This window comes from Triticum aestivum, chromosome 4B, assembly GCF_018294505.1.
Source record: "Triticum aestivum cultivar Chinese Spring chromosome 4B, IWGSC CS RefSeq v2.1, whole genome shotgun sequence".
Classification (NCBI taxonomy): domain Eukaryota; kingdom Viridiplantae; phylum Streptophyta; class Magnoliopsida; order Poales; family Poaceae; genus Triticum; species Triticum aestivum.
Genome location: NC_057804.1, coordinates 625,093,110 through 625,106,873, shown reverse-complemented (window position 1 = coordinate 625,106,873; position 13,764 = coordinate 625,093,110).

The window sequence follows — 13,764 nt, the reverse complement described above, 5'->3', positions numbered from 1 at the left end:
AGCCTCAGCAGCCCCGGCAAGCCCCTTGCCGGGGCAGCTCGCCCACACCAGCGGAGCGAGCCACCCTCGAGCCCACGGTCTCCAACGCCAACAACCACGTTGGACTTGGGCTCGGGAGGCACCTCCAAGGTGGCATGCAGATCTTTGAGAAGACAGAATATTCAAGATCAGATGGGGATTGAGAGGCAACAATCCTCATCGAGATCCTTGCCAAAGAAACCCACAAGACCCCCAGCAAGATCCTTGCCGGGGATGCCAGCGCGCCATGACAAGACCCTTGTCGGGCCACTCGGCAAGACCCTTGCCGGGCCACTTGGCAAGACCCTTGTCGGGCCACCCGACAAGACCCTTGCCGGAGGCCATAGCAGGGCCACTGTTAGGCCCGCACCAACCAGATCCCCACCGCTGTTCACACGCACCTGCCAGCCCAACCAGCTGGGCAGGCACCTGCGTGGCAACATGCAGCTTCCAGGCCAACTCAGCACGCACCTGCGTGGCGGCATCCAGATCTTCGTGGAGGCTCCACCACCGCACCACCTCAGCTGCTTGCCTGCCTACATGGCACCGCATGCATCGCTGCCCAGGGCTCATGTCGAAGCGAGGAGGAGCAGCGACAGACGGGACGGGCCTCGCCCTCATCCCCGATAAAGTGAAGGGACACCTAAGCCATGCATTAAATGTGTCTTGTCCTATAATAATGAGCGATAAGTGAGGGAGTCCTAGATAAGGGGGTATTCGGACAGCCGGACTATATACTTTGGCCGGACTGTTGGACTATGAAGATACAAGATAGAAGATTCCATCCCATGTCCGGATGGGACTCTCCTTGGCGTGGAGGGCAAGCTTGGTGATTCGGATGTAGATCTCCTCCTCTATAAACCGACTCTGTGTAACCCTAGCCCCCTCCAGTGTCTATATAAACTAGAGGGTTTAGTCCGTAGGAGACAACAACAATCATACCATAGGCTAGCTTCTAGGGTTTAGCCTCTCTGATCTCATGGTAGATCAACTCTTGTAATACTCATATCATCAAGATCAATCAAGCAGGAAGTAGGGTATTACCTCCATCGAGAGGGCCCGAACCTGGGTAAACATCATGTCCCCAGTCTCCTGTTACCATTAGCCTTAGACGCACAGTTCGGGACCCCCTACCCAAGATCCGCCAGTTTTGACACCGACATTGGTCGCGATAAGGCCTGATGGCTCGTCTCATTGTCAAAGACAACATCACCTCCAGGGGAGCCCTGGCTTTAGGCCAAACTCTCCGGCTGGGCAGCTTTGTTATGACCGCCCGATCGACTATTGCACCGATGATGACTTCTCAGGTCATTAAAAATAGCCTCCACGTTGATTCAGAATTTACCGAACAGATGGACCCAATGGAGCTCTTCTCCCTCAATGAGCTCTTGGATCGCATCGCCGCCCTGGGCGTCGCTACGGACTATGACCGGATCGGGCTTAAACCTGATCAAAGGGAGATTCGCTCTCCACCGGTCACCCATGAGATAGCGGTAGTGGAAGAGCATCATCCTAATTCTCCCTCCACTTTGAGGACGAACTATGTCCGGATCTCTGAGCTCTCCGAGCCGGACACCCGCTCACGGGAAGACATGACCCGGTCCCAGACTGAGAGTGGGGGGCGGGCCGAAGAAATCGGGTAACGCCCCAGAACCCGAGCCGTTAAGCTCGGAAGCTTCTTTTCCCCTGGATCCCAGATCGGGTCAGGATTCGGATTCAAATCCGCCCACCCACCCAGATTTATCCAATCTTTACCATATCAGACAAGAGCCCCAAGAAACAGTACATCATTACTGGGCCAGATTCCTCCTTGTGATAAACAGGGTCAAGGACTGTCGCGAGGCAGACGCAATCTCCCTCTTTTGCAAAAATTGCAGTAACCAAGGGATTCTCAATGCTATAAGTCGCAGTGACATAGTACACTTCGCTGACTTAGCGGCCATAGTGCAAAAATATTGCGTGATGGAAAGCGCCTGGAAAACCCAAACAAGTTTTTCGGACAATCCGGCTCAAGCCAAATCCTCTGTCTGAACTAAAAGGGTAAACTCTCGTAAGTCACCCGATTCAAGTACCAAAAGGATAAAGCCCGCCGCAAGGCGCCGAACCGTATTGGAATAGTGGCTAAACGAGCCGTGCAAGATTCACAGCACACCGGATACTATGCCAACGCATAGCCTTAGAGTATGTTGGATACTCCGGCAGGTAGCAAAGAGCGGCGAGGATCTCCTCATAAAACATACAGCAGAGAAACATCCCGCCGGAGACAACAATACGGTATTTACAGTCTTCGAGACTTTCGTCTCAAATAATAGGCGCAAGCGAGCTCAGCGCAGCCTCGCAGAAGTTTGCCACGTGGCAACAATAAACCCATCGAACGACACGGCTATAACTTACAATGCCAGTGACGAACCTCAATTTCGAACAGTCCGAGCACCAACTGCTTTGGTCCTTAGCCCAATTGTGGATGGCTTCATGCTCACTAAAGTGCTCATGGACGGCGGAAGCGGACTAAACCTCATCTATGAGGAAACCCTTAACAAGATGGAAAGTGACAAGAGCCGCATTGAACGAAGCAGCATGACCTTCAGGGGAATCATCCCTAGTCGGGAGGCACAATGCGCGGGAAAAATCACACTGGATGTGGTATTCGGCACGCCGAAGAATTACAGGTCCGAAGAAATTACATTCCAAGTGGCCCCATTCAATAGCGGACACCACGCCCTCTTAGGGCGGGACGCATTCACGAGTTTTCAGGCTACACCCCATTACGGGTACATGAAGCTCAAAATGCCCGGGCCCAATGGAATCATCACTCTGGCTAGCGAACCAGACGTCGCACTCCGCGCCGAAAATAAAACCGCCGCCCTTGCCCTGGAGGCATTATCAGAATCCCTCGTGGCCGAAGAACTGACAACACTGCGAGCAACAGTGGACAGAGACGGTGTGATACTTGAAAAGCGACCTATCCACCTCCTTCAAACCAGCGGACGAGATAGTCAAATTCCAGGTCCACCCAACGGACCCTTCGAAGACAGCTTCCATCGGGACACGGCTGAACCCCACAATAGACGCCGCACTGCGAGACTTCCTACGTGAAAATTGGGATATTTTTGCCTGGCATCGTTCAGACATGCCGGGCATCCCACGCAGGCTGGTCGAACACAACCTCAAATTCTGAACCTTCTGACGTAATCGGAGGCTCTGCCACCGAGGTAACATCTTCGGCCCATGAAATAATGGCTATCATCGCCTCGTGGACCGAGCCATTCTTGGCCTACCTTAATAGGCAAGAGCTCCTCGAGGACCAAAATGAGGCACCTTGTATTGTGCGACGCTCTAAAGCCTACAAAGTCCATGAAGGATAACTCCACAAGAAGGGCCCCACCGGAGTGCTCCAACGATGCATCTCCGAAGAGGAAGGGTGGCAGCTCTTAGCCGAAATCCATTCTAGACTAGGCAGGCACCACGCGGCAGCCCGAGCTCTCGTGAGCAAGGCTTTTCGGACCGGATTCTACTGGCCGATAGCCCAGGCGGACGCACAGGACCTTGTCCAACATTGTGTTGGTTGTCAACTATTTGCCAATCAGAGCCATATGCCCCCTACCGCTCTCCAAACGATCCCCATAACTTGGCCCTTCGCGGTCTGGGGGCTGGATATGGTGGGACCCCTTAAAGGGGGAAGCCATAAGAAAAAATATTTAGTGGTCATGGTGGACAAGTTCACCAAATGGATAGAAGCCAAACCAGTTAAAACGACCGAATCTGGACCAGTGATAGACTTCATATTGGAGGTTGTACACCAGTGATAGACTATGCCTCTGTATATCACCCCCAAACAAACGGTCAAGTCGAACGTGCAAATGGTCTTATTATGAGTGGCATCAAACCCAGACTAGTGCGATCCTGAAGGAATCAGACACGCATTGGGTCGAGGAACTCGACTCCATACTCTGGGGGCTGCAGACCACACTGAATCGCACCACCAGATACACACCATTTTTTATGGTGTACGACGCAGAAGCAGTGCTGCCCTGCGACACAATTCATGACTCACCTCGCGTGCACATGTATGAAGAGAAGGAAGCCGAGCTAGACCGGCAGGATAACTTAGATGCTTTGGAGGAGGAGCGTGATGTCGCTAAAGCCCGTTCCGCATTCTATGAGCAACAGGCTCGAAGGTATCAAAGCAGAGAAGTACGGGCCAAAACTTATAACATTGGCGAACTCGTTCTACGTCTACCTGAGAAGAAGAAGGACAAGCTCAAACCCAAGTGGGAGGGTCCCTTCATCATTGATAAAGTTCTCACTGGAGGAGCGTACCGTCTGTGCAGCGCATCTGATAACAGACTCGAGCCGAAGCCATGGAACGCGGCCAGACTCTGGAGATTCTACGCCTAGCACCGAACCCAGTGTTCGTCTCCTTCACTCTGCTTCTTCAATTATGTTCCCTTTCCTCCTTTCTCTCCCTTTTTTCCTTTTTTACAGCATTAAAACTGTACGGACGCCCTGAGCTCTCCGGCCGCATTATGCGTGCACACTATACCTGGGGGCTACCTATTCAGAAGCTAAATATAACCACTTTTAATGGCTTCTTGCCAACCACATATGCATTTTTCTTTCCATATGTGCCTTTTCTTCACCATTATATGCATCGATATGACTTAAGTTTTGGCCATGCTGGGTTGCCTTGCTCTTGTATTTATGCCCTACGTTCCCATTAGTTCGGCTAGGGCATAAGGGGAGCACCTCTGCGATTGTTACTGCCAGTTGAGCCGGATGTGTACCTCAGACTGAGTGAAGCCGAAAGCTAGCGTTCTTAAGGGAATATTCGGTCGGTGAACAAAAGATGTTCTCGTTCATAACAACGAAAATACCCGGATGTTTTGTTTCCTGCGCTTCTGTTCGCAGTTCGGACATGCACATCGATGCATGCGTACCCAGAGAAAGGAACCCCTAACGGAACTATTCTCTCTAGAAGATGTTTCTTACTATCCATGTAATATAACATAACTAGTTGGGTACTTGTCTCCTCAAGCACTTATGACCCCTACGCCTGGTTTCCACGCATACCCCGGTTTTTCATAACTGTGTGGGTATTCGGATACACCCCGGACTGTCGTATCCGGGGGCTGAAGCGAAAAGGTCCGCCATGGCAAATGATTTTCAATCCGCCTAGGGAGTACACGAGCCCGTTCAAATTACATAATCATATCGACTGGCCGTACTCTTCCTCTATACCATCCAACAAGCTGTCTAACCTACAATCCTGCTGGGAATACTTTGCAGCTAATGCTACTTGATCATACACCAAACTAACGGGTATCTCTTGTCCATCTGGCCCAGCCGGTCCAACTTCGGCCATATGGTTCGGGTCAGCCTTGGTGTATCGCGTCTTCACCATGTCCCAAGCTTCTCTCTCACCTTGTCGGCAAGCTTATACCTTCCATAATCGGAAGCACCGTCGTGCTCCTTTGAGCATCTCCACAAGTTCGCTCATGCCCCCAGGCATGGAAGCGGACGGCCATAAAGCCTGGGCAATACCCTGTATCACTTGCCAAGCACCGGGCAGTTGTAAAAGATCTTGTAGCATATCACCTGCAGAACCGGGCATCTCCTCTTCAGGGTGTCCCGTCAACGTACCTGCAGACATAGCTGTGTAAATACGCCTCCTCGCCGAACAATACCACAGTTTGTTCAAGCACTTACTATAAATGCCACGTTGAAGCCTCCGGTTCTCCTTCACGGAGTCCGCAAGCTGAGCCCGAACATCTTTCAATTCGATGCTCAGTTGGAGATTAGCATCTTGCAGCTTATTCCTCTCTGAATAGACTGCATCAGCACACGTTTGCCCGCCTTTAGCTGACTTCGCAGATGCAGCTCATTATCTCCCACAGTCTCCGGATTTCCTTCGGGATTGTCTACCGAATATTTCGTCAGATTTATAAACCATGCCGAACATGCAAACTGGTAGAAGGAAATTGTTACCAGAAGAAATCCTTTTGGATCCCTCTTGTTTGGCTACATTAGCCTTCAGCTGGGCCTTACACTCCTCCAGCTCTTGAGACAACTGGGTATTCTTATCTACAAGAACCTATGCATTTAATGATCCTTAAATCAGTTGTGCCAACTGTTTCAAGTCTCAGGGGCTACTACTACACATACTTATTAAATTCTTTTACTCGTATATCCTTCACATACTAGTTCGTTGCTCTGGCAAGTCCATCTTGAGCAGCGCGGATATAGGCGTGTCCGGAATTGAAGGCATTGAACGCCTCTTCGGAAAAAATACTACCGCGGAGTACGGCCCGTCGGCGCCGGTGATTCATGGCGCTTTCCACTTCTGAATTTGTGACGGAAAGCATATCCATATCCTCCGCAGGAGGATAGTTTGGCACTGTCCCCACATCAACCTCCGCCTGTGAATCCGGTCCAGGAATCCGGCTGCTGGAGGCGTGGCCGGTAGGGTCCCCGGACATAGTCTAGCGCTTCCTGACAGGACATAATTAAAGGCGTCACACCTCGACAAATAGACCAAATAGACCATGGGGCAAGTTCAATGAATACCTCTGTGCTTGTGTGCCGCTCCTAACCGCCTTCCTTTTAAACCTACCTTGTCTAGGCGCCTCTTGCTGAGAGGCCCCCGCGGGTTCTGCACGGCGTCCCGACCGCCGTTTCTATAAAAGTACGACATGTGATTATAAGGTACGGCAAAGCGAAGGAATCCTTTCGGAAGGTTGGAACCCCGACATTACTTACATGCGACACGGGAAGCAGTCTGGGATAATCCGTGATGATGGCCACTAAAGACCCGCCACTGCTTGCCTGATAGAATGTCTCGTCGACGAATTCCACGGATATGTCCGGATCTTCTTCAAATCCGGGGTCGAGAGCTCGACCGAGGTCCTCTGGCTGCGGAGAGGGGCTGTTGAACTCTTTCACGACCTTCCTTAGTTCCTGTTTTGAAACAGCAAGGTAAATAATTGTGGCAAAGAAGGTAAGAACGAATAGAGTTGAGTAAAAGGTGACAACTTACCTAGCTTAGGGGGTTATACATGGAAAATCTATCCCACGGTTTAATGTGGAGGAACTCCTCTTCTTCTCCCTTGTACAATTCGGATAGTATCCTCGCCAAAGATGTGGTGGAGTTCGGAGCTTTGCGACCGCAGCGGGGGGCATTGTCTTCTCCATTGAAGTGCCACATGGGTTTTCCCCTATATTGAAGTGGCTGCACTCCCCTTATTATGCATATTGACATAACTTTGATTATTGTCAATCCTGATTTGGCCAGGGTTTATATCCGGCTCATCAGATAGAAGACTTCCCTGTTTTCTTCCTCCTAGGGGCTCCCAGGGCGCCAGCTTTGGCGTTTCTTTACCGGAGTATGGGTAAACTCAGGAAGGCCCGTCCGGACTGGGTCCGGAAGGGGAACGTCATCAACATAAAACCACTCCGAGGTACAGTCTTCGGACGCCTTCTTGGGAGTACCGGACAGGTATCTTGTCTGGGGGATGCGCCATATTACGGCTCTGCCCACTTGATAAATAGATCCCTCCTGGTTGCGGGGGACGAGGCAAAACAACCTCTTCCATAGCTCGAAGTGAGCTTCGCAACCTAGGAACAGCTCGGAGAGGGCAACGTAGCCCGCGATGTGCAGTATGGAGGTGGGGGTAAGATTATGCAACTGGAGACCATAGAACTCCAGGAGCCCACGAAGGAATGGGTGGATTGGAAACCCGACGCCTCTTAGAAGATATGGGACAAGGCATACCCGCTCCTCCCGAGATGGGTTAGGGAATCTCTCCGCTTGCTCCCCGCCATTATAGGTAGCTAGTCCGGATGGGACGGGGACCATGTATGCGGGCGGAAGGAACCCTTTGGTTTGCAGCTCTATTTGCCGGCTGTGAGGGATCGAACACTTTTCCCAATCCCCTGGCTTCGAGCTGGGGGAGCGGCGAGCAGGGCTGCGGCGACCGGTCATGATGGGATAGCCTCTTCTAGGCGTGCTCTGCAGAATGCTTGCTTGGGGGAAGATGGTGTGATTTGGATCTGAAGATCCCCGTCTCCTCAAATAGACGGCTCACCTACGGGATTAGGGTGGCGAATGCAAAAATGCCCCGGCCCCTCATCTTCAATCGACATGTGGAGGTGGCCATTATTGAAGCACAGAAGCCGAGGAGTACAACCTTACTGGGAAGCCGAACACTATTCGCTATGACGGGTGCGCCGGATTTGGAGAAAGAACCCGCCTTGCAATGCCAAAGACAATCTGCGCGCCGGACTCATCGTCATTGAAGCCTGGTTCGGGGGCTACTGAGGGAGTCCTGGATAAGGGGGTATCCGGACAGCCGGACTATATACTTTGGCCGGACTGTTGGACTCTTAAGACACAAGATAGAAGACTCCGTCCCATGTCCGGATGGGACTCTCCTTGGCGTGGAGGGCAAGCTTGGCGATTCGGATGTAGATCTCCTCCTCTGTAAACCGACTCTGTGTAACCCTAGCCCCCTCTGGTGTCTATTTAAACCGGAGGGTTTAGTCCGTAGGAGACAACAACAATCATACCATAGGCTAGCTTCTAGGGTTTAGCCCCTCTGATCTCGTGGTAGATCAACTCTTGTAATACTCATATCATCAAGATCAATCAAGTAGGAAGTAGGGTATTACCTCCATCGAGAGGGCCCGAACCTGGGTAAACATAGTGTCCCCAGTCTCCTGTTACCATTAGCCTTAGATGCATAGTTTGGGACCCCCTACCCGAGATCCGCCGGTTTTGACACCGATAATAAGCTCGCAGCACTGTAGGCCTTTCCACCTCCTGTGTGCCACTATGGCAGCCCCTTTCGCCTATAAAAGGAGGCCCATGGTGTACTGGAAAAGGATTCGGCTCTTTCGAACCACACTGCACCCATAGCTAGTTCAAGAGCTCAAGAACACTCAATACATCCACCAAGCAGGACTAGGGTTTTACGCATCCTCGCGGCCCGAACCTGGGTAAACGATCCTTGTGCCAACTACTAATCCTGCTCTTTTCACAACCCCGTGCCCCGCAACCATAGTAGGGATTCTTGTGATCCCATAGGTGTCGTTTCTCACCGACATCTCTGGCGCGCCAGGTAGGGGGCGCAACTGTGAGAATCTTGTCTAGTAGTTGACCTAGCTGTTCTTCATTGCCATGGATCCTAAGAAGAAGACGACCACGACGATCGGTTCGTCCAGGACCGGATTGCCAGTACCGGTGCGGAACAGTAGTGGGCCAGTCGTGGAGAGAACCCGTGGCCCGGCCTGCGAACATCACATCATCCTGGCAGTCTAGGCCTGGTGAGCGGCGTCGTTCGTACCCCAGGCGACGAGCCACACGTCGCGGGCTCCAAACGGAGTCGGGCCCCCCACGGGCGGCGTGGGGCCCTCCAGGGGCGCCATCATGGCACCAGACGGCGGCGTGACGGCCTCCAAGACGCCAACACCGGTGCCCACGGCGCGCTCTTCTCAGGCCGTCCGTGATGAGCAGCGCCGCCCTGCTGGTGACCCTGGCGCCACCCTGGGAAGAGTCCCATGCGCCCTTCACATGATGAGGAGGGCCAGCATGCGCGCTGAGGTGCTGACGGAGGTGGCGAATGGCTGCGGGGCCATGATGGGTCTCCTTCTAATGCGGTTAGAAGTCGAGGCACATCGCAGTCCACACAGCTTTTGCCGCCGCCCATGCTAGCAGAAGCCCTAGCACGCGCGCAGCTGCTCCTTGATTTTCCTCCTGCTGTGGAGAAGCTTGACGAATGGAGGGCCACCGTCCGGAGCCTCCTCAGCATCACCAACAACGATGAGTTGCGGCCGGCAGGACCCGTAGGCCGTCGCTCCGTCGAGCCACCACATGCCAGCGGAGGACGGGCCGGAGGCGGTGCGGCCACGGTGCACTCCCCTCCTCCATCCCGGCCACCGCGGGTGTCGGTCCGTCGCGACGACGCTCGTGATGATATCTCCATAGCGTCGTCCGACCCGCGAACCCACTGCGACCAATGCCAAGTTCTTCAGGAGCGAGTTCATGAAGACGCTCGAACCATCATCAAGCGTCGGTGTGACACGCGCCACCAGTTGGACAGCCGGGCAGGGCCCACTACGGACCACCCAGCACCGGGAGGCTACGATGGCCTACCTTACAAGGTGGGTTTTCCGGCCTTCACCCGTGAGCTGCGGCAGTTCCAGTGGCCCTCCCACCGCACGTTCAAGCCCGACGTTGGCGAGAAGTACAACGGCAAGACTCACCAATCAGAGTTCCTCAGCATCTACACCATCGTGATGCAAGCTCCTGGGGCCCACGACGATAAGGTGCTTGCAAATTACTTCCCGTTGGCACTCAAGCCCAATGTTATGTCATGGTTGATGCACTTGCGGGTGGACTCCATTTCTTCTTGGGCGGATCTATGTCACGAGTTTGTTGGCGCCTTTATGGGAGGCTGCCAAGCTCATGGCCAGGCGAGTGATTTGCATATCATCCCCAGAAGGAAGGAGAAAACTTGCACAAGTACATCCAAAGCTTCAGCCGAGTGCAGTACAACATCCCCGACATTCATCCTGCCGCTGTGATCAGTGCATTTCATCAGAATGTGCGCAATCGTAAGATGCGCGAAGAGCTGGTAATGAACAAGGTCAGGGATGTGGCTGAGCTTTATGTTCTGGCCGATCGGTGCGCTCATGCTGAAGAGGGAAGGAAGTACCCCGGCGAAGACGCCGGTGCGGAAACCGACTCCACGGATGATACCGCCACCCCGACAAAGAGGGGTCGGCGCCGTAACAGGAAGCGCAAGGGCAAGACCGTGCTTGCCGTCGAGGGGTCCGACAATACCGGCGCCACCATGAAACCCAAGGCGAGTGACCCCAGCAAGGAGGTTGCCGGGTGTGCCGCCTACCGGGCCTTGGCGGCTGCCAATAAGCCAGGGGGCTCTGACAAGCAGTATTGCAAGATCCACCGCACCAAAGGCCACGATCTCTAGAACTGCGACAAGTGGAGCTGCTCGCTGAGAAGCAGAAAGCCGAGTATGAGCAGCGGGACAAGGAGAAGGGCCAAGAGGGTGTCGAGGGATCCGGCAAGAAGCGTGGTGGCCAAGGAGGCCGCCACAGCAAAGATAATCAGTAGGAGAGGCCCGCCCGAGGCCGCAACAAGAAGCAGGAAGACGATGATCATGACAAGGACGATGAGTCCGGCGACCACGAGTTCCAGAAAGCCACAAAAGCCATATGCGTCGATGGTGGCGCCTCACTGCACACATCCCACCACCATCTCAAGCAGTGGGCGCGTGAGATCGCAGCGATGGAGCCGTCGCTCGATGCACGGAAGCCGCTGAGGTGGTCCAGCACACCCATCATCTTCGACACCGAGGACCATCCTGACCGCACTACTGTCGTTGGGTGCTTGCCGTTGTTGGTCTCACCAACAATCCGCAACCTCAAGGTGATGAAGATGCTGGTTGACGGCGGGGCCGGTCTGAATTTGATCTCACCTGTTGTGACCAAGAGGCTGCAGATCCCTGATGGAGACCTCGAGGAGACGGGCACGTTCCAAGGGGTTAACCCGGGGAGGAGCCAGCCGAAGGGAAAGGTCACGCTGCCCGTGACGTTCGGAGGCGATCTGAACCATAGGACGGAGAGGATTGTCTTTGATGTAGCAGAGATCCCCTTGCCCTACAACGAGATCCTCGGCCGCAAGGCACTAGCCAAGTTTATGGCGGCTTCACATTACGCCTATAACATGCTGAAGATGCCCGAGCCGATGAACATCATCACCGTCCCCTCCGACAAGAGAGATGTGTTGATTTGCGCTGACCAACTCTATCGGGAAGCAGTTGCAGCAGCTGCCGCCAAGGCACCTGCTCCTGCCGCCGGAGTCCCGGAAGGAAATAAGATCGGCGAGACCCCTCGCACCTACTCCGGCAAGCGCACCTCTTCGGGGTGTTGCGCTCCCGTTGAGGACGTGCCAGAGAGCTCCACCGGCAAGAGCAAGAAGTCCAGAGCTACACCACCAGAGGCCAAGAAAGTGCCCGTCAAGGAGGACGGCACGGGGGAAGCTTTTACCATAAGCTCCACCCTCGATAACAAATAGGAAAGCGAGCTCGTCACTTTCCTGCAGGGAAATGTCGATGTGTTTGCATGGCAAGCCTCCTACATCCCCGGCATTCCCAAGGAAGTGATTGAGCACCATCTTGTTGTCTGTCCTCATGCACGGTCCATCAAGCAGAAGGTCAGGAAGCAAGCTCTGGAAAGGCCGGAGTTCATCACGGAGGAGATCAGACAACTAGAGGCAGTAGGCTTGGTAAGGGGAGTGCTCCACCCGATGTGGTTGGCCAACCCGGTAGTGGTGCGCGAGGCGAACGGGAAGTGGAGGCTGTGTATTGATTACACAGACATCAATAACGCTTGTCCAAAGGACCCCTTCTTGTTGCCGCGCATCGACTAGATTGTCGAATCCACGGCTGGGTGTCACCTCTTATCATTCCTCGACGCCTACTCAGGGTACCACCAGATCTTCATGACAAAAGAAGATGAGGAGAAGACAACATTCATCACCCCATGTGGTACGTATTGCTTTTTACGGATGCCTTTCGGGTTGAAGAGTGCTGGGTCAACCTTTGCAAGAGTGGTCCAAATTGGTTTTGAGCCCCAACTACATAGAAATATGGAAGCTTATATGGATGACATAGTGGTCAAAACCAAGGACAAAGCAACACTTGTGCAAGATCTGGAGGAAACATTTGCAAATCTGCGCAAGATGAACCTCAAGTTGAACCCTGAGAAGTGTGTCTTCGGCGTCCCGTCCAGCAAGCTTCTCGGGTTCTTTGTGTCGCATCACGGGATCGAGGCAAACCCAGATAAGGTCAAGGCCATCGAGCAGATTGAGGCACCTAAGCGGATCAAGGATGTGCATCGGCTCACTGGCTGCGTTGCCGCCATGAGCCGATTCATCTCCAAGTCCGCGGAGCGTGCCCTTCCTTTTTTCAAGATCTTGAAGAAAACGGGGCCAGTGGAGTGGACCCCAAAGGCCGAGGCAGCGCTGCAAGATTTAAAAAAAGTACCTCTCCTCTACCCGAGTGCTGGTTGCGCCCAAACCACGAGAACTGTTGCTGCTGTATCTAGCGGTAACAAATCAGGTGGTTAGCGCCGCACTAGTCGCGCAGAGAGAGGTCGACGAAGAAGCGGCAGCAGCGGCAGAGTCAACAGATGGCAAGCCGGAACCCTCCCTGGCAGGTGTAACGCCCCGGATTCAATGCGCCAGGTGTCGGCCAGTTATTCGCCATCGTTGCCATGTCATTTGCTTGAGTGTTGCATTTTGTCTTGTCATCATGTAATTGCATTGCATTGCATTGCATACGTGTTCATCTCATGCATCCGAGCATTTTCCCCGTTGTCCGTTTTGCAATCTGACGCTCCTATGCCCTCAGGCGTTCCCCTTTTGTCTCTCGTTGTGAGCGGGTGACTAAACTTTCTCGGAATGGCCCGAGGTTTGCCAAGCAGCCTTGGTATAGCACCGGTAGACCGCCTGTCAAGTTCCGTGCCATTTGGAGGTCGTTTGATACTCCAATGGTTAACCGGGTAACCGTAAAAGCCTCTTTTGTTTGCAGCCCAAAACCCCCTCCAAAGTGTCCCAAAACCCAGCAAACTCCCCTCCATGCTCTCGGTCGTTCGATCACGATCCTGTGGGCGAAAAGCGTGCCTGATTTGGACTCTCCTAGCTCCTAGAATCTATATATAGGCCCTCCC